Genomic DNA, 22,257 nt, shown 5'->3' with positions numbered 1-22,257 from the left:
ACATGACATCCCCTGCATATGGCAGCCCATGTCCTAAAGTCCAGACACACCCATGTTCCCGGTCTCACCCCACCCTTCTTCAGAGGTCCCTAGAATGGGAATATGTGTCCCTAGATAATCCCTCCTCTACACACTCCCAGACTCACAATGTAAATCCAGTGAACTTCCCTCTTTAGTATGGTATGCCATAGTCATTGCACTTCTGTATGCATGGACGTCTGGTTAAATAATGCACTGGCTTGTAGTCTCTAGGACCTGTTATTACCTGTACATCGCTTCCCATGTGAAAGGTACTGTTGGCCCTTTGAACTTGAATCTCACCTACAGGACTTGTGAAAGACTGATGCTGCACACACGTGTGAGCACCTCCATGGAGACCAGCCATTTGAACATGCACTGCCCTTGCAGCTGCTTGGAACAGCATAGAAGCAGCCATGTTATCTATAACACTGTTATGCCTTGCCGTATAAATCAGCTGTGTAACACAGCTCTTGGGTTAATGTGTTACATTCCAACACACAGGAAAAACACAGTTTTCCATTTCCACTGTCTTGTTCCTCCTTTGACCAGTCTCAGTCTGACCACTGTGTATTTACCTTGTGAAATGTTTGGATCCTGATTGACCCTGCATCCTGTTAGCCTGACTGGCTCCTGTCTTTGCGTTATCCTAAAGGTTCCCTGGGCCTACATTTGTATCATAGCTGCTATCCCAACCCTCATATTCCTCCTAGGGTATTGTGTCAGGTGGGTCTACACTGCATAGTCAAATACTTTGTTTGGCATAATCAGTTTATTTATTGTACCATGGGGGTGAACTTGTCTCCAAATAGCCGAATCATGGCCTATCCCTTGTCTGGGTTTCATGTATGCATGAGTGACAAATTGTGACAGTGTACCATGGCTGTATGCATGGATTGGGTATGGTGCCTCCATCACAACAAACAACGTCAGATAATGTGCATGAAATGTCCACACATCTGAGGACCAAGAAAGTCCACACGCTGATTCACATTGCTCCCAACATATTGGTGGGGCTTGTGTGGTGAATAACTGTGAGATTAATCAGCACAGAGGCACTGATGTTCCCAGATGCAGTGGGAATTTTAAAGGCCAACCTGTGTACAAATGTTGTGAGGAAACCTGCCTGTATAAGAATCCTGCGACATTAACTTTGTCAGCACACCAAGGTTGCCCTGTTGACAGTCTCATAACACGTCTGCAGTGACAGGGTTGGACCATCCCCATGTGTGTTCTCAAATCCTCATTGCCTTTCCTTTTATTGATCTGCGAAGGATACTTTGTAGATACAGGAAATGGCTCCACAGACTCATGACTAGACCTGCACGTAACTGTGACAACATAGACCCCAATAATTTTACAGGCTACACATTGGCCCACACACATGAACCAGACACCTCTGTGCATTTTACCACTGGAAATATGTGAACACGTGCTGCTTGGTCTGCTGGTTCTCCACTGCCACCGGAGAGACATGGCTCAGTTATATGACTCCAACTGTGGCGTAGCATTACAATTGTGTATTATATTTGGGACTCCGTGTCACAAACACAGTACCCACATAGTATGATTCCATGCCTGACTCATGGTGGGTTAACAAACAAGTGCCTAGGAAGTAGTATCCAACATTCCAGGACATGTGATGGCTAAGTTTTGGGAAATTGACATGAATAACTGTCTGCTATCTATCCAGTGCATGCTTTGTCATTGGTGGTGTTTATGTTCCGAAAAACCTAGGAAGTGCACACAACAGTTGTTGCTATGTGTATGACTAACACATGTCCTCTCTCATTTCCACACTGACTTGCATCTGAGGATTGGACACATTGACTCCACATGCATACAAGCAGATTAGCAAAAATGCATCTTGTGATGCTCACACAGTGGGTCAACAACAACAGTAGTGGCCAAATCACACACATTGACCCATAGGCATTGAGTTATTGTAGTGAGTTGCGTTGCCTTGCTATCCTCTCTTGATGCAAAACATGCCCAAACTGGTTAATACATAATTGTATCCCACATGTTTGGCCATCTATTGTGCCAGTGAAGAGTGAAAATCCGGTACACCAAGTAGAGGATCATGGTCCGCAGTAGTATGATCTGTCACATGTGCCCATACACCGTAATGCCCAATGTGGGTGCAATCAGCCTATCTCTGTATTGTCACAACTGTCATGTCCCATTAAAAATGAGAAATGACCCAAACCCAGTTAATGACAGAAATGTTGACGCATATGCATAAAAAAAGACACACATGCTTCTACAAATGACGCATATGCATTGAAATATGACGCACAATGCCCTGAAACATCCATTGGCCCTGAGCGGTAATTCCCACACTGTACCCCTGGAAATTGGTTAAGTATGAAACATATTTAACAATATGGATGAGGGGTTATTTCTAATCATGTGCGTAAAAAAGAAATGACGCACAGACTGTAAGCGCCATAATATTTTGACGCATAACAAGAAAAACGCACCACATTTGAGGCAGGAAGTGATGTAATAGGATATCCTGTTTACAGAATTGGTACAGTGGGTGTACTTTCACTTTCACTTTCACTTTGCAGTCTGTGATATTTCCTGACTGTGTGGCTGTGTTTAGACTTGTCTCTGTGCATTTTGTGATTTTGTCTTCAGTGTGGTCTTTAAATTGTCTTTTTGTGTATAATAACTGTCTGTGGTAGCCTGTCTGAGGGTTTTTTTGGTCATTTGTGTTGTCAACATTTGTCTTTGTTGTGTTGGGAGTCTGTTGTGGGTAGTGGTAGCTTGGGTATAGTTGGGCTGTGTTCTTAGTTATTTTGCATTTCATGCCCTACTTTCCCTCTATTCTCCTTTGTACCCCTTTATCCCCTCTTTATTATTGGTGCAATATTTTTGGGCAGGATGGGAGAGGAGGAGCTGGGTGGGTTTATTTGCCTGGTCTGCCACTTCCTACCCATTATGATAGAGGCAGGTGGTTTTGTGATCCAAGGCTATCACACAGAGGCAAGGAGGCTCCGATGGGCAAAGGTGTTGTACCATCTGCAGAGAATATACAACACACCGCAAAATGACCACCAGCTGAAGCACTGCTGGGCTGACCTTGTTGCCAGGGAGCAAGACCTGCTGAACCACCTGGGGAGTGTGATTGGTGGCCCTGTTGGTAAGTACAAATCAGAGTAATGTGCACGTTTAAATGCTCTGTAATGACAGTAGCTGATTTTTTCTTATTCTGCCGGCAATGTTTTTGAACATGTGGAATGCTAGTGAAACATACAGGGCCATAGTTCTACTTTGTTAGCACCGCAATTGCGACCTGAAAATTAGTGCTGGCTTCACATCAATTGATGATGGCAATGTGGCTCAAACATATGTTTCATGTGTGGTCGGTGAGTGTATGAAGAAACATATCTTGGAATTTCAGAAATTTTCAAGAAATATTGTGTCCCTCAATTGTTTTTGGATACATGTCTGAACTGGATTCTAACACATACGTAATAAGTTATAGCTTACCTCAGGTAACATCTTAGACTGATATTTTGAGTTTGCAGTGCCACATTTCAATTAGGAATGGCTGGCAAAAGGTATACACACAGGTTCATATCTCTATGGTTGGTGCGACTCACTATAGATGTGGCACATGAAATAAAACAAATTGAGGGCTAACAACTGTCTCTGGCCCTCTGTACATTGTACCTGTGTGTCTAAAATTGGTCTTAGTCACAATGTCTGGGTGACTGGTAATGGAGTCCTCACGGAAAGTGGCTTTCCATGTCTCTCATGGATACACATGATGAGAGGAATACCCTCCATGATTTTGTCTTCTCACTAATGACGGAGAATGTTTGCCACCACATGATAGTTAGGGCCAATGCATTTGTGTGGACATCTGTGTATCACTCACTGGAGTCCCCAGGTCTGTACATGTTTGCAGTGGTATGTAGGATGCAGTATCATTATGTCTGAGAGGCTTTACTTTCTGAGTTAATTTTTACCCCTAGCATTTGTATTTTGAAGTGTTGTACAGTGCACAGACATTGAGCACATTTCTCCCTTCCATGCCTTACTGGTGGACCTGCACCCTACACTATTGGAGAGGGGGCTCAATTTGCGGACCCAGACATCTCCAATAAGTGTTGATATTTATGTTCCGTGTTGTGTTTGCTGATGATGTGTGATTGACTCCTGTGTGTTGGACACATAGCAAGGTGTGATGCGCTGGTCAATCATCTGTTTTGTTCCTTGAGCGGAGTATCATTTTTTGTCATATTTTGGGATTCTAGGTCAGTCCTGTAGGCACAGCAGTGTGAATAGGGATGAGTTATGTGGATAAAACTTGAAATCAGAAAATGTAGCGGAGGACCATATTAGTGATTTAGTCAGCCAGTCAGACCCTGATTCCCCCAGAATAGGGATGCCAAAGTCTTACTCACAGACTTCAGCTTCCCTATTCACTAATGAACATGTTTGACTGTATGTTTAACTTCCTAGGAGCATGTAGCTCCACATGTTGTGCTACGAGTATGAGGCACTGAAGTACAATAGCCTAGGTGTGCATGCAGCTCATGGCCAGAGGTGTGCTTGTATCTATCTGTTTGTTGTAAGTCATGGCTTACTGGTAGGAAATGATGTAGACAATGGTCTGCATTTCCAAAGATAAGTGTTGATAGGATTGTCCAAGGTTTGGGTGTATCCTATTTGGAGTTCCTCCTTACCTGTGGTGTGCTGGTCAAACCCATGTACAGCTTTCCAAAGCTTCCTGGGTGTCCTTGTTGTTAGAAATTATTAGTTGCTTGTCCACCCTCCCCCTCAGGCACCGGCGTAGGGTTGTGAATAGTGTACCTAGGACTGATGATCCAAGTTTGGTACACAAACATGTAAATCAGTAAGTCACTTGTCCAAACGTAGGATACCCACTCATGATTAGCACATGCATTCTATACTGGCAATTCCATTAACAACTCACAGATCTTTTGGCCCTAGATTGCCATCCAGTCAGTGGTGGAGGATATGCAGCATGATTTTTACCTGACACGTGGCAGAACAATGATGCCAAAGTCATTCCAGTTGTTACCCATCTTGTAGGGTTTGGATGTGCTATTTGATGATAGGACATGTGTAGGCTGGCTTGCCATGTACTTACTCAGGGACTATCAGTGATCTGTCTGATGATATGGGCTGTTACAGGTACATTAGATGTATTGTCTGATTTACTTTTTGAGCCATTTCACACAATGAAGTACCTAATGTTTTTTTTTCTGCTTGTCTTAACAGCTGCCAATATGACTCCAATCCAGATTCAAGAGTTTCAGCGCAGGGCAATGTGTTACCGCCACATTCTTGATTTGGAATCTGGGGACCTGCAACATGGCAAGACAATATTGCCATTAAAGAGCCTCCGGAGTGTGGAGGGCATTTGCACAAGCGGGCCCTTTCGTGTCCACCACAGCCACCACCACCGGCACCACCACTACCACCCAGGTGGCACCAACAGTAGCTGGGACCTTTGCTGGACCATATACAGCAACAGCTCCAGGACCAGTCACAGCACCACCTGCACCTCAGCCTACGGACATGGCACCGACAAGGGCCCATACTTCATCGACTGGCACCCATACCACCCATGCTGCAGCCATAGACCCTGCAGCTTTTGCCCAGATGCAAAGGAACTTGGACCATGTCCTACGGAAAATGACCAGACTGCAGCAGGAGGTGGCACAAGTTACCCGGAGGGTGCGTGCCATCAAAAACACCCTGAGGAGGACCAACTTGTAGGCTTATACTCAGACATGATTCACTCCCCTCCCTCCTCTTTCCTGGTTCTTTAACTTAGTGGGTTTAGGGGGCTTAGTGTTAGGTTAGTATAGGCTGTTAGTTTAGTTAGTAGTAGGGGGTGGGGGTTTCATACTTTTTTCAACTGTTTTTTATTATGTGTATGGGCAATGTTGGTGTTTTGGTGTTTTATCAAATAAAAAAAAATAAAAAAATTACAAAAAAATATATATTTGTTTAGTATTAGATAGTATGTGTTTAGGCTAGTATCTGTTGTCCTCCATGTGTCCCGTCTTGTAAGGGGGGTGTGGAGGTTGATGTTTAGATCGTTTCGTTAAATGTGATAAGTAAGTTTAGCTTAGATTAGTTAGGGACAGTTGCGGTTAATGTGTAGTTAGAGTAGATTAGGTTAGGTTTGGTGTTTCCCCTGGTTTTAGCTTCTGTTTTTACTGTTTAATAAATATCTAGGTAACCCTTTACAGTTTGTGTAAATGCTTGTAGATCAGGGCCTTGCCATGAGTGAACAGTGTCTCTTTTGTATTAGCTTTTGTGTCCTATGCTGCAACCATATTCCAACTGAGCTGTTAAATTGGCAGCTACACCAAAGCTACTTAGCTAAGATTCGGCCATCCATTGCATCTACCACTCACGGTTACTATGGATCCCAAAGTGTGGTTATTTTGTGCTATATGTTTTCAATGTCACATACTTTGCTACAAGATTTGGTATTGGGGACACTGTGTTAAGTCTGCCTGCAGCTTGATGTCCAAACAAATCCTTATAAGGTGAGTTGTAGTATGCTCTCATGTAGTATGGTATACATACCTCACACGTATCATTTGTTACAATGTTCAGCACGGTTACTTATTTGTATGGAAACTCATACACATCCTTTCATGCTGTTTGGTGTGTGTTAGGTAAAAATTGGCAAAAATGTCACATACGTAAGTTTTGAATTTCAGTAACAATCGAAGGCACTATTTTTTGGCTTAGACATCCCTTGAGGAGGCCTTATTCTGTACAACACAGCATTTTGGTGTATAGTTTATATTTTCCTCAGAAATAACCCTCAGGGAGGGCAGATGAAGATACAATCCAGGCCACTGTGCATAGTTATCAGCCAAGGTTTGTTCAGGTCAGGTGTATTGACAATAAATGATCCTTGACCTGAGGTTAACATCACTGATGGCCATCATGGTTGATGTGTCACATTACACAGAGACAATGTTGTTGTGTAAGTGCTATTTATTTAAAAGTGCTGTAGTGCTATATGTACATTGTCCATGATTGTGAGTCCATTAGTGTGACATCTTCCATTGTGATCCTACACAAGTGCAACAGGACATGTCATTGAACATGCTGGGGTGAAGTGTCAGACAGTGCAGAGGGACAGGATTTTCCTATGAGTTAGTGAGAGACAATCACAGGGCAGGGTGACAAGATAAACAGTGGGCTGAAGAACAGTGCTTGAGTCCAGTTGTTGCAAGACTGGAATGTTACAAAGCACAGGGCCTTGGTAATAGGTTGCCATGTGGCAGGGACTAGTGCTACCGGGTACTCTTATGGGTGAAGGCGATCTGCTCCACGTCTTTATCTTCTGATGTGTGTGTAGTCTCCTCTGCCCTTGGTGTGGTGGTTGTGAAGGGGCAACACACACCTCAGTGTTTGAAGATGTGGAGTCAGACATCCTGGTAGCTGCTAACTGTGGGGGTCTTAAGGGCAGTACTGCAGCAAGGAGGAGCTTCTGGTTCTTAAGAATAGCAGCCACATCATGGTGGTAGGCAGCCAGGTCGGCCGTGAGGGGTTCAATATTGCATTTGTGCACGCGTTGGCAGGATTGTTGTTGTAGGTGTTGTAGGTGTTGGGTCAACTCTATTACAGCTGTGCTGTGCTGATTTCCTTCAACCTTTTTTCAACTTCCTGCAATATTGTTGTTCGCCCTTGCATAGCTGATGCCTGTTCTTCAGTTGACATCATGCACGAACACCCCCCCTCCAGGCTGGCTGCCATAGTTTGCATCACCACCTGCACCTCATTGGCCAGCTCCCGCTGTACTCCAACTACAGTTCGCTCAAAGCTGGTGCCAGGGTCGTCAGAGTCCTCAGCTGTGTTGGAGCTGGCAGGTAGTACAATTGGGTTGGTGGGTGGGTCCTCTGTGATGGCTGCTGTATCTGTGCTCCTCCTTGTCCATGTCATCAGGGAAGTCCAGGACAGGCATATCCGCAGGAGAGCCATCGTCCTCTGCAATGAGATACAGTACAATTAGGGTGTCTGTGTTGTGGGCTTTGTAATGTGACATGCCTGCCTTCCGATTATTTTAACATTGTGATCTTGGTTCCTGTTCATTGTTCCTGTCTTTCATATTAGCATTCTCCCAGGCCTATGCCCCACCTGCATGTCACATGTATTGTGGTCAGTTTGTGGACTTGTCAGCATCACATCCTCTAGGTGTTGGTTCAGGCCAAATTGTGTTTTGCCGCCTTCTTGTCCTACTCAACCCTCCGTCTACTTCCATTCTCATGGTGAGGCTTTTCACTGGCTGTGGGTGCTCTGATGGCACTAGCACCACACTTAATAATCTGGATCTGCCCCAGTCTCTGATCTTTCAAATCCACCTATATGTAGTTGAGATGTAGCATATACTATGTCTAGCTTTGTTATGGCACAATATGGATGTCAGCATTGGTAATGAGTACTGCTGATGTTGGGGAATGTGTGGCACATTGGATTGCACTGATAGTCGTAGCAGTGTTCTATTTCCGCCTCTGACTGTGCAGGTGTATTTCCGTAACCAGTTACATGTGTCCTCCCCCTCAATGCTGTTGTCTGAGCAGTATGACATTTGGGATGTTGCATGGTGTCATTGGAGCTATTGTCACCCAGGCACGGGGTGGACCCTGACATATGCAGCATGGGTATGACATTAGTGCTGTGTACCTCTTAATGTTAATGACAATGGCTGATGTTTGGACAATCACATTTGACTGGATTGGAACATTTGTTTTGATTTCAGGGGATTGATAACATTGTCGTCCTGAACCCACTAATTTGGGCGTGTTTGATCCATGGGGACGTTACTGCCTTTAGCTACTTGACCTGCACACACAGCAGAGGTGGTAGTGGCAACTATTGTCAATGTTACATTCCACTTGCAGGTATGGCCAGAGGTTGTTACTTGGGCCCTAGTTACTGTAGGGAGAATACTGGCTGACGTGTGACGGGCTGCCAGTTTTACGTTGTACCTTGCCCTCCTGGCCTGGCTTTACCTTTGTAACAAAAATCCTTGGCATGGCAGCATACCCCCATGCAAAGGTTGTTGGTGTTGTGTAGTAGTGTGTCCCAGGTTTCCCCAGAATGGGCCATGCCCCCGTGCCATGCCCCTTTACCCATTCCACTCCCTGAATATCATGACTTACATGCATTGTGTAGTAGGTATGCCCAACCCCCCTACTTACAGTTAACATTTGTCCATTTTAATTCCCCATGCGACTTACCCTGCATGTGTGTTGTCTCCTGGTAGTCTGCGCTGTCCTGTCCTTGAATCCCTGTAACGATCTCCTCAGGGATGACGGCTGCCACCATCTCCTCCATGTGGTCCACGGCCTCCTGGTGTGCTGGACTCCCACCTCCAGTCTGCAGTGCTGCCTTCCTGTTCCTGGCCATCTTTTCCTTGGTCCTGCGCGTGCAGTCATGCCAGCGTTTCTTGCACTCGATGACTGTTCTCAGTACTTCTGCCACACTGTTGATCTTGTCAACAATTTGTTGCCATAGTTCCTCCCTCCTACTGATTGGCAACTTTGAAGTGACAAACAGTTGGTGCTGGTGTTCCGTCACCTCTTTAACCAGAATTTCATGCTCCTCTGCACTGAAGCGACACTTTCTTTTCTTCTTCTCCCTGTCCTGGTTCTTGTGTGGGCCCTCCTGGCTGGTTCCTGGTCTGTTGTCATCTTCCTGGGGTCTGTGCAAGCATCTGGGATCCATTTTGGCTCTCCTATGCACATTTTGTAGTGTTTGTGGCGCTTTTTGACGCAATTGAGTAAAAAAACGGCACGTATCCGGTTTGCGGCACCGTAAACCGGCTCACAGTCATTTTCGCTGCGTTAACGTCATTTTCCTTTACGACGTGTGTTAGACTTTTCATCCTTGGCGTGGTCTCCCTTAACTTTTTGCCTCTGTTCCCCAGGTTGTTGATGTGTGCTGGACTCTGATATTGCTGTTTTTGTTACTCTGGGTACTTTACCACTGCTAAACAGTGATAAAGTGCAAGTGTTCCTTTACAAAATGTGTATGTGATTGGTTTACCCATGATTGGCATAATTGATTGACTTGTAAGTCCCTAGTAAAGTGCACTAGAGGTGCCAGGCCCTGTAAATCAAATACTACTAGTGGGCCTGCAGCACTGGTTGTGCCACCCACATGAGTAGCTCTGTAATCATGACTCAGACCTGCCACTGCAGTGTCTGTGTGTGCGGTTTACCTGTAAATTCGACTTGGCAAGTGTACCCACTTGCCAGGCCTTAACCTACCCTTTTCTTACATGTCAGACACCCCTAAGGTAGGCCCTAGGTAGCCCCAAGGGCAGGGTGCAGTGTATGGTTCAGGTAGGACATATAGAGGGTCATTCTGACCCTGGGACCCAGAAGACCGCGGAGGCCATTCTGACTTTCCCGCAAAGGGAGCGCCCACCGGCCCAGCGGGAAAGGTACTGCAACACAGAGGCCGGCTCCGAATGGAGCCGGCGGTGTTGCAGGGGTGCGACGGGTGCAGTTGCACCCGTCGCGATTTTCACTGTCTGCAATGCAGACAGTGAAAATCTCCCTGGGGCCCTGTTAGGGGGCCCCTGCACTACCCATGCCAGTAACAACCGCCAGGAACAGGATGGTGGGAAGGGGGTCGGAATCTCCATGGTGGCGCTGCTTGCAGCGCCGCCATGGAGGTTCTGCCCAAGCAGGGGAAATCCGTCGGGAAACCGCCGGATTCCCTTTTCTGACCGCGGCTTTACCGCTGCGGTCAGAATGGGCAATGAAGCACCGCCAGTCTGTTGGCGGTGCTTCCGTTGCCCCCGGCCCTGGCGGTCTTGTACCGCCAGGGTCAGAATGAGGCCCATAGTAATGTGTTTTATATGTGCTGACAGTGAAATATTGCTAAATTTGTTTTTCACTGTTGCAAGGCCTGTCCCTCTCATAGGTTAACATGGGGGCTACCTTTAAATCTGTTTAAATCTGATTAAAGTGTAGATTCCCTTTGGGAGCGGATGGACATGTGGAGTTTGGGGTCTCTGAGCTCACAATTTAAAAATACATCTTTTAGTAAAGTTGATTTTAAGATTGCACGCTTGAAAATGCCACTTTTAGAAAGTGAGCATTTATTGCTTATACCATTTCTGTGACTCTGCCTGTTTGTGGATTCCCTGTCTGGGTCAGTTTGACAGTTGGGCTGGTTGCACTTCACACTAGAAAGTGACACAAAGGGAGCTGGAGTGTAGCCTGCATATCCTGATGAGCCATCTGTGCTAGGAGGGAGGGGAGGAGTGGTCACTCGCACCTGAAAGGGCTGTGCCTGCCCTCACACAATGCAGTCTCCAACCCCCTGGTGAGTGTCTGAGGCCTGGCCTGGGCAAGACAGGATTTCTCATTCCAAAGAGACTTTACTTTGAAGTAGGCCTACTTCAAAGGAGAAACTGGGTATAAGAAGGGCACCCAAAACCACAGACTTTAGAACACTTCTGGAAACAAGAGGAACCTCTGCCTGGAGAAGAGCTGAAGAACTGAGGAGAAGTACTGCCCTGCCTGTAACTGTGCTTTGTGGAGCTATCCTGCAGTTGCTGCTTCTGCCAGAGTAAGAGGGCAAAGACTGGACTTTGTGTGCCTTCCATCTTGTGAAGAAATCTCCAAGGGCTTGATTTAGAGCTTGCCTCCTGTTGTTTGAAGTCTCAGGGATAGCAAATACTTCTCTCTGCCAGCACCTGAGTCTCTGGAGAGACTCCTGCCCTGAAAAGTGGTGCCCTATCCAGTTCCTGGGCCCTTGAAAGGAAAGCTGGTGGAAATCCAAGGAAATCGACTTCGGACGACTTCGGACCGACGCCGCTGCCGAATCCGGTGACACCGCCTGCACCCAACGCCGTGAACTTCGGTGGAACGCGACGATCTTCGCAGGTCCAATGCCGCTGCAGCCCCGCTGAAGTACGCAACTCCGTGGAAGTCGCTGCACCATGTCGTGACCGACACCGCTCGAAGTGCGCGGATTCAACGTTTCACACCGACGCCGCGATCCCCGACTTCGCGCATCAACTTTTGTTTACACTCTTCACCAAAGGTACTGTACTTGGGGGTCTATGCGACTCTGTGTCCGGCGCCGCTGGTGTCGACTTGTTGGGAACGACTCCGTCACGATGCCGTGTTAACACCTCATCGAAGTATTTTGGGCCATATTTATACTTTTTGACGCACAACTGTGCCAACGCAGTTGTGCGTCAAAAATGTTAACGCCGGCTAACGCCATTCCAAAGCGCCATGCGGGCGCCTTATTTATGGAATGACTTTAGCCGGCGGAGCTGACTGGTGTGCGTCAAAAAAAATGACCCACACCAGGCAGCGCCGGCGTAGGGGAAAATGGAGCTTGGGCGTCAAAAAATGGGGCAAGTTGGTCTGAGGCAAAAAATCTGCCTCAACCCGAGTTGCGCCATTTTTTTTGACTCCCACCCTCCATTGACATGACTCCTGTCTTAGCAAAGACAGGAGTCATGCCCCCTTGCCCAATGGCCATGCCCAGGGGACTTCTGTCCCCTGGGCATGGTCATTGGGCATAGTGGCATGTAGGGGGGCACAAATCAGGCCCCCCTATGCCACAATAAAATAAAAATACTTACCTGAACTTACCTTAAGTTCCCTGGGATGGGTCCCTCCATACTTGGGCGTCCTCCTGGGGTGGGCAAGGGTGGCAGGGGGTGTCCCTGGGGGCATGGGAGGGCACCTTTGGGCTCCTTCCGAGCCCACAGGTCCCTTAACGCCTGCCCTGACCAGGCGTTAAGAAATGACGCAAAAGCGGCTGGACGTCATTTCTTTTGACCCGCACAATCCTATGTGCCATTTTTGCACGGGAGTTTAAATAAGGCGCACATGCCTTGGAGTCATTTTTTAGACGGGAACGCCTACCTTGCATATCATTAACGCAAGGTAGGTGTCTACGCAAAAAAATGACGCAAACTTCAAGATCTTTGGCGCTAGACAGGTCTAACGCCAAAGTATAAATATGGAGTTAGCTTTGCGTCAGATTTGCATCCAAAAAAACGACGCAATTCCAGCGCAAACAGAGTATAAATATGCCCCTTTGTGTTTCTAAGCGCTATTTTTGAGTTTAATATTTAAAAATTCATATCTTGACTTGTGTATGTCGGATTTTTGTCGTTTTGGTCTTGTTTTGTTTAGATAAATATTTCCTATTTTTCTGAACTGGTGTTGTGTCATTTTGTAGCGTTTTCCTTAAGTTACTGTGTGTGTTGGTACAAATACTTTACGCCTAGCACTCTGAAGTTAAGCCTACTGCTCTGCCAAGCTACCAAGGGGGTAAGCAGGGGTTAGCTGAGGGTGATTCTCTTTTACCCTGACTAGAGTGAGGGTCCTTGCTTGAACAGGGGGTAACCTGACTGTCAACCAAAGACCCTATTTCTAACAACGTGACACAGTGGTTTGAGTAAAAAAAAATGACTCACACCTGTGGTTTGGGCCGCCGTGCGTCACCGTATAAATTTGAAGCCCGCACAGCGCGAAGAAATGGAGTTAGCCGGTGGTAATATTTTTTACGCAAAACTGCGTCTGCGCAGTTTTGCGTCAAAAAGTATAAATATGGACCTTACTTTTTGTGATGTTACAAAAACGAAGGGCATATTTATACTCCATTGCGCCGAATGTGCGTAAAAAATTTTGACGCACAATCAGCGCAAACGTTGCCCCATATTTAAACCCTGATGCCTGAGGCCGCACACGAGAAAAAACCGCAGTGTGCGCCATTTTCTGGAAGCGGCAACCCGCCCTGCATTAATGACATGCAGGGTAGGCGTTCCCGTCTAAAAAATGACGCACACAGCCGTGCGCCGTATTTATGCTTCCGGGCAAAAAGGACTCTCGGCCGGTAGGCGGAGCAAAAAAATTACTCAAAGCCCGATGTGCGCCAAAATTTAACGCCTGGGTCAGGCCAGGCGTTAAAATGGGGCAAACACACCTGTATTTAATCAGAACACACAGAACAAACAACAGAGCAGCAGAGCAGCAGAGCAGCAGAGCAGCAACAGGGAGACATGGAGGTGATTGTTATTCAGCGTGCACGTAGACGCAGAGCCCTGCAGCAACAACAGCAGCTACAACAACAACAGCAGGGACCCCAAAGGCAGCGCAGAAGGCAGGAGAGGATATTCCGCCCAAGAACAACCCTGCATGGCCTCAGGGAACACGACATCATACAGAGGTACCGGTTGAACTGGCAGGCCATTCAGCAGCTGCTGAGAAATATTGAACAGCAGTTGGCCCCCACTTTGGTGACACCCCACACCATACCAACAGAAACAAAGCTGCTTGCCATACTTCACCTGCTGGCAAGTGGCTCGTTTCAGACAACTGGTGCCCTGGTTGGTGGAATATCACAACCATCATTCTCCGCATTCCTGCCAAAAGTCCTGGATGCCAGCATTCGCCTGACACCCCGCCACATCTGCTTCCCTAACACACTGCAGAAGCAGCAGGAAACTAAACAGGGGTTCTACGCCATCAGTGGCTTCCCACACGTCCTTGGTGCAATCGACTGCACACACGTACGGCTTGTGCCACCTGCTGCAACAGAACACATCTACCGCAACAGGAAGCACACGCATTCAATCAACGTGCAGGCCATAGTCGATCACCAAGGATTGTTCAGCAACATTGTGGCAAAATATCCTGGGAGTGTACATGACGCATTCATCTTCCGTCACAGCACCATCAACCAACACTTCCAGGATGGATGGTATGGCAATGGACTACTTGTTGTTAAGTACAAAAATCAAACTTGTATACACACTGCACAGCAACCCTCTAGGACAAACAACACCTACACCACAATAGCAACACCTAGCCAGGAACACACTGAGGTCCTCACATCACTAGCTATGTTTCTGAAGTCACCATTGAACCTGTCACACATTGGAATTTACTCCACAGCTTAATGTGAAGACATTAATGAGTGTGGTTGCCTAAATGTCACCTTGCAAATTGGAAGTGTCACAATAACCTGTACATTAACACATTGCATAAGTCTTAAGGTATGGGATGTCCAGGGTACTTTCATATGAACGTGTTAACTACACTTTCATGTTTTAACTCTGCATGGAACTATCATCTCACCCCCAGTGAAGACACACGGACACGTGTATCACAAGTCACAATGCAAGGGAGGGCACACTGTTCTGAAAATCCAAATACATACTGCTGACAAACGGTTAGCTAACAAACACTTGCTCAGCCAAGGAAAAAACTCAATGCAAAACTTTTCTCCTACAAGTATAGGTTGTCACATTAGTACACAAAAGAGTCACAGACAACACAACACAACTACTGCCATCAAAGGTCTGTACAAGAGTGCCTCCTACATCTAATTGATCCCATTCTGTGTTTCTCTTTCAGCTGATCAGGGGTATGGCATCCAGCCTTGGCTAATGACACCATTTGGGAACCCGACTACTGCTACAGAGCGGGCATACAATGACGCCCATAAGAGGACATGCAGCATTGTTGAGTGGACCTTTGGGATCCTAAAGTCAAGGTTCCGCTGCCTTGACATCACTGGCGGCAGCCTACTATATTCTCCAGAGATGGTCTGTAGGATCATACTCACTGGTGCCATATTGCACAATATTTGTGTAAAAAGGAACATTCCCCTCCTTGAACCAGACCCAGACATGCCGGAAGACGACGAAGAGGAGGATGCTGGCCTGCAACAGGAGGGGGAACAACCAAACACGGCTGCTGGAGTGCGTAGGCGCCAACAGCTTGTAAATAATTTATTTTCATAATTTCTTATATCAACACTTATTGCACAATTGTAAATAAACACAGATAACAAACACCACATCATGCTTTGGCCTATTCATTTCTGCCCACCTTTAGTTTGAATTTGCTGAAGAAGAATGTCGTCTCATTGTGCAATAATGACATAACACTCATCACACAAAAAATATACACCACAAATGTCTGCACAGAGGCTATGATGTTTCATGATACATTACCAACCACAGAGGCCAACAGGAGTACAAATGTGGCAATGACACATGCCGGATCCAGACACCTGAGACAGTCTCTCACTCAGCACAAAAATGTAGCTCATTTGAAAGTCTCATTACACGTGTTCAGTGACAGGGTGGGACCATCCATGTGTACGTGACCATGTCCTCGATGGCATGTATCAATTTGTGATATAAACAATACCCAATTGCAACAAGATTAGCTGCCACTAACTCATGAGGAGACCTTGAAGTTACAGTGACAACATACACCCAGACAGTTGATAGTGGATCCACATTCGCCCACACATATAAACATATGTCATCCAATCAACCAAATATTTGCAAGCAGCCGATCACAGTAGTGTCCCAGTTCGAACCTAGCAGGAAGAATGTAACATGCCACTAAACCAGGTAATGCATAAAGGGCCACATACATCAACAACCTATTTGTCATCAGCACATGAGGAACGCCGAGATTTAGCAAACATAGTCAGTGCAAAATGGTATGTCAGATTGCTCCAAATAATCAATAGGGCAAACGTCAAATGGGCTAATGGGATGATTGAATGGCTAACAGTGATTCATACCCTATGGCCTTCCATTAGCCTGCTGCTGCAGGTTTAGCATAACAGCATAAATGAAAGACCTGGATAAATTAGCAAATCTGGAAGGGCAAAACGTAGCGTGCTGGGGGCCTAAGTCCACCTCTACCGCCCCCCAAATATACAAGAATTAGGTAGATGTGAAGTAAACACATGCATAAGGCGCATGTGTGACCTACATGTCAAAAGTCAAACACAAATCAGATACACAAAATCATTATTAGGACATGGTTAGCCCCATAAAAAGTGTAAGTGACTATTGCACTCCCTGTTTGGACTATAGATAAATGCATTACCGTGATAAATGTGGACACATTTTTTAGAAGGAATACATCCTGGTATCCCATTCATCATTTCCAAATAGCCATCAGTAATTACCCAAAATATGTGTACAAATATGGTTGATAAACATTTTGAGCAATCATAAATCTTACAGTGTGAATGCCTTCTATACATCCAATAAGGGACATGTGTCATAGCTAACCACAAATGTGTATCACATAGCACCGTTTGGCCATGACAAAGTTCCTTTCACAACTTGAAAAAATGTAGACATTTTTGTCTAAATGCGTCATTTTTTCATGCATAAAGCATGGGCGTCATAATTATTTGACGTACAGGAGTGCACAGAATGCAGAGTCAAAAAATATTATATGAAAAATAATAAAATAATAAGGTACATGACATGTACACCATATTGTCTATGAAGCGTCATATTTCCACGCATACAGCATGGGCGTCATAATTTTTTGACGTACAGGAGTGCACAGAATGCAGAGTCAAAAAATATTATATGAAAAATAATAAAATAATAATGTACATGACATGTACACCATATTGTCTATGAAGCGTCATATTTAAACGCATACAGCATGGGCGTCATAATTTTTTGACGTACAGGAGTGCACAGAATGCAGAGTCAAATATAATTTTCAGATTTGGTTCTCATATTTGCCAGCAAATTACAATTTTACTGTAGAACTGTAAACTCAGCCTCACACAAATGTAAGGGAACAATGAAGAAATTAGTTTTAACTCTGCATTATGTGCAATGTTATGCGTCAAAAAATATGACGCACAATCTGTATGCGTGAAAATATGACGCATAACGGAAAAATAAAAACGGCGGCCATTTTCTGCAGGAAGTGATGTAATAGGACATCCTGTTTACATAATCTGTACTGTGAGTTTACTTTCACTTTCACTTTGCAGTCTCAGATTCTTCTAGACTGTGTGGCTGTGTGAAAAGTGTTGTCCTGTGTTTTACTGCTTTTGTGTCCTGTGTACCTTGTATATTGTGCTTTTGTGATCATAGTCTTGTTGTCTAATATTGTCTTAGTCTGTTTTGTATACTTTTGTCAAATCCTGTGTTTGTTTGTTTTGTCTGTGGGAGTCTGTTCTGGGTAGTTTAAATTTGGGGTTAGTTGGGCTATTTTTCTTATGTTTTCTTTTTCCTTCACTACTCTACCTTTCCCCATTTCCCACTTTTACTTTTTTGTCAAATTTTTCACCTTTCAATTTGTAAATATTTCAGGTAGGCCTCGGCTTGCCAGGATGGGTGAGGAGGAATTGGGGGGATTCATTTGGCTTGTTTGCCATTTCCTCCCACTCATGCTGGAGGCTGGGGGCCGTGTGATACAGGGGTATCACACGGAGGCACGTAAAGTCCGGAGGGGGAAGGTGCGGCATCACCTGGGCCGGGTCTACGGTAGCATTAGGAATGAGCATCAACTCAAGCACCGCTGGGCTGATCTGATATCCAGGGAGCAGGATCTGCTGGACCACCTGGGAATCAGGATTGGTGGCCATGTTGGTGAGTACAAATCAATTACATGTGAATAATTGAAAGCTATGTGGGGACATGTGATGATTGTTACCCAATCTGCTAGATAAGTAGCTGACTGTGTGTAATACTAGGGAAACCTAATGTGTATTTGTTGCACAATGTGTAGGAAGACCAATGCTAGCAGTCAGATGGTTCATGTTTTCAACAAATACCGGATGCCTGTAGCTGTATGTAATGTGTTGTTGCCTTTGTGTCAGACAAGCAACACGTTAATGCCTCTATTTGAATTCTACAGGTCATAATTGCCAGTGAAAAAGTGATGTTGAAACATCATACCTACATATGTAGACGCCATAGCTAGACAGAAAATTGTAAACCCATGATGATGCTATAAATGTGTGGTGCCTTCACGTCACATGAAGTTAGCTATGTTGTCCACACATATCTCACATGTGTGTCTGGTTGGTGTGTGTTGAAAATGTCCAAATAGCCTGTTTGAGTTTGAGGGGTCATGCAGTCCTCAAGTAACCAGCTTTTGGATGTCTCTCTGGGATGCACATGATGAGGTGAATGCAACCCTATATTGTTGGGGCATAGTAATGGAGGTGTATCTTTGACACCACATGACTGTCCTGGCCACTGCATGTGTGTAGTAGGTTGTGTAACTGTAGCAGGAGACTCATCCAATGTAAATGTTGCTTAAAAATACATCCATGCAGTATGAGCATGTGTGAAAGTGTATCATTACGCATGTCATATTCACACAGTGTCATAGTAACTGCAATTATTTGTCAGTGCACGGAGTCTGAGTATATTCTTCCTTTCATGCTTTACAGGTGGACCTGCACCGTACACCGCGGGAGAGGTGGCACATTTTGAGGACCCCGATACCTACAGTGAGTGTGGCCTGAGTGCTATTTTTATTGTTTGCTAGTGATGCATGATGGACTACTGTGTGTTCAACAGAATTCAAGATTTGATGCGCTGCCCGTTCATTGGCATTGTTGCTTTAGTGGGATTTCAAATATCACTTCTGTTTCTGTAGACCAATACTTAGCCATCTCTCAGATTTAGGGGCTGTAGGTCATTCCAGTCGGCCCGCTATGGGGAGTGGGATGAGTCATGTGGAATACACTGGTTAATGTAAGAGTTGCTCTGGGACTTGGCTTGGACTGAGTCTGCATATCAGACTGACATTCTCCCAGATAGCTTTGGCAAAAGGCTTGTATAAAATATGCAGCTTCCTAGTTGAGGATGGACTGTGTACACTGTAGGTTGGATCTTCCGGGGGCATGTACTTCCACAAGTTGAACTAGAAGTGTGTGTGACTAGGGTGCAATGGCCTAGGTGTTCAGTCGACTCATGATCATGGGTGTTCTTGCTCCTCTGTGTGTGTGGTAAAACATGCTTCACTGGTAGTATGTGATGTTGGCCTGAGTCAGTGCATTTTGACATGAGTGGACCTTGGACAGGACAATGTTTGGCTGACTCCAAAGTGTTGCTAGCCCTTCATTGGTGTTGTGTGTGGAGCCAAATACTTGTTGACCTTTCTATACACTCCTGGGTGTGCATTGAATCTGGGATTGTTGGTTGTTCTTCCCACCCCACCCTCAAAGAGTGCCATGTGATTGGAAATAGGGTACCTAGGACTGTAGCAACCAGTATGTTACACATACTTGTGACCTTTTGCAACTTTGTTTAGAACCTAGTGTACACATTCGGTTATGGCCCATGGGTTAAATATTTGCAAACAACAATTTACAAATGGCATTGAGTGAGGGTTGTGATAGTTATCACATAGAGTGACATATGTAGTGAAGTCAGTATGCGGAAGAGGTTCAGCCATAATGTCAGCTGCATTAGGCATTATTTGGATGAGAAGTTTAGGCTGATGTCACCCATCATGTAGAGACATGGATATGCTAGGTGTGAGATGGCCTTATGTATGCAGGCTTCACATGTACTTCCTCTGAGACTTTCAATGAACTATGTTGTGACAATTGCTGGAACAAATACAGTACAAGTAATGTGCAAATGACCCATTGTGCTATTCCACCCAATGCATTTCCCATGGTAAATATTTGCCATATCTCTTCACAGCTGCAAACATGAGTGCCGCAGATAGACACCAGTTTGAGAGGTGTGCCATGCGATACCGGCACATCCTGCAGGTGCAGTCGGGGTACAGGAGGATGGCCCGCAAATACCAAGCAGATCGGGCCTCCGGGGCATGGTGGGCCTCACCACAGGGTGGCCCTACATTGCCCACAACAGCCACCACCACCACATCCACCAGGTCTCCCCAAGTGGCCCCAGCAACGGCAGGGACAGTTGACCCTGCCTCATCATCAAGACCTGGACCCAGCCATGTTCAACACCCAGGACAGTCCAGTGGGCATTCAACTACTGGCACAAGGTCCACCTCGGCCAGCACACAGACTGCAGCAGCCCCTCCTGTGGACCCAGCCGCATTCCTGGCATTAAGCTGTAAATTGGACAAAGTTTTTACAAAGGTGGACAAGCTAAGCCAGGATGTGGCATAAATCAAGAAAAGGGTTCGGTCCATCAGGCGGACCCTACGGAGGGCCAACCTCTAGGACTTTTGCCATGTTTGACTTTTACCCCTCCCCTCTCTCCTCTTTCCTATTTTGTACTGATAGTTGGGTTTTGGGGATTAGTATTAGGTTAGTATAGGTTGTTAGCTTAGTTAGTGTTAGGGAAGAGGGTGGGGGGTCCTTATTCTTTTTATTTTTATTTTTTGTGTGGGTGGGTGGGTGGGGGTCAATGTTGGGATTCCTGTTTGTTTAAAAATAAAAAAAATAAAAAAATAAAAACAATTAAAAAATACAAATAAATATATGATTGTTTAGGATAGTATAGTATGTGTGTAGGTTAGTATGTGTTGTCCTGCATGTGTCCTGTCTCATAATGGTGGGTGGGGGGTTGATGATGTTTCGATCGTTTCGTTATATGTGTAGAGTAAGTTTAGCTTAGGTTAGTTAGGGACAGTTGTGGGTTAGTAGTAGTCAGGTTAGATTAGTGTAGGTATTACTTTTCCCTTAGTTGCCTCTTGTGTGAATAAATAGTAATAAATATATAGTTAACCCTTTGCATGATGCGTTAGGTGCTACTTTATCATGGCCTTGACATCAGTGTAGGTGAATGTTTTTCTATGACATTAGTGTCCTATGCGACCCACCACAGAAAATTGAGGTTTAACATGCCAGCTACCCGTGTGCTAACTTGGTAAGTTTCCACCATTTGGGAGACCCACCATTGGTAGTTTGCATCGATCACCAAGGTTTTGTATTGATGAGTAGGTATTCTACTTCACAAAGTGTGCTTCCAGACTTGTTATTGTGGGTAATTTAATAGGTCGGACTACAGTGTGATGTTCAGGGAGATCTTTGTAGATGAGGTGTTGTTAACACTCTTGTCTTGTTGCCTTCATTGCTGACCTAGATCATGTGTGTAATAATTCAGCATGACTTTCCTTCATGGAAGTATACTCAGAAAGGGTGATTGATGCAGTGTTTTCTTTTTTTGTTTGCTTAGATTTTGCTGCATAATTTCATGTTTTAGTATTGCATGGTGCCTACATTTCTCAGCCACCATTAGTTGACTAGAATTGCTATAGATGGAGCATTTTTCTGTCCAACACAGCATGATTGTGTGTGGTTTGTCCCTTCATCAGTTATTCTCCTCAGGATGGTAAGGCTATGATGCAATCCTGGCCACTGCACAGATGTATCAGACTACATGATGTCAGGACAGTTGTATTGACAAGCTACATGGTTGCCACACAGGCACTTTAGAGTTATCTACTGCACAGTTGATGTATC

The sequence above is a fragment of the Pleurodeles waltl genome, chromosome 2_2 (assembly GCF_031143425.1).
Source record: "Pleurodeles waltl isolate 20211129_DDA chromosome 2_2, aPleWal1.hap1.20221129, whole genome shotgun sequence".
Classification (NCBI taxonomy): Eukaryota; Metazoa; Chordata; class Amphibia; order Caudata; family Salamandridae; genus Pleurodeles; species Pleurodeles waltl.
This window is presented reverse-complemented; position numbering follows the sequence as displayed.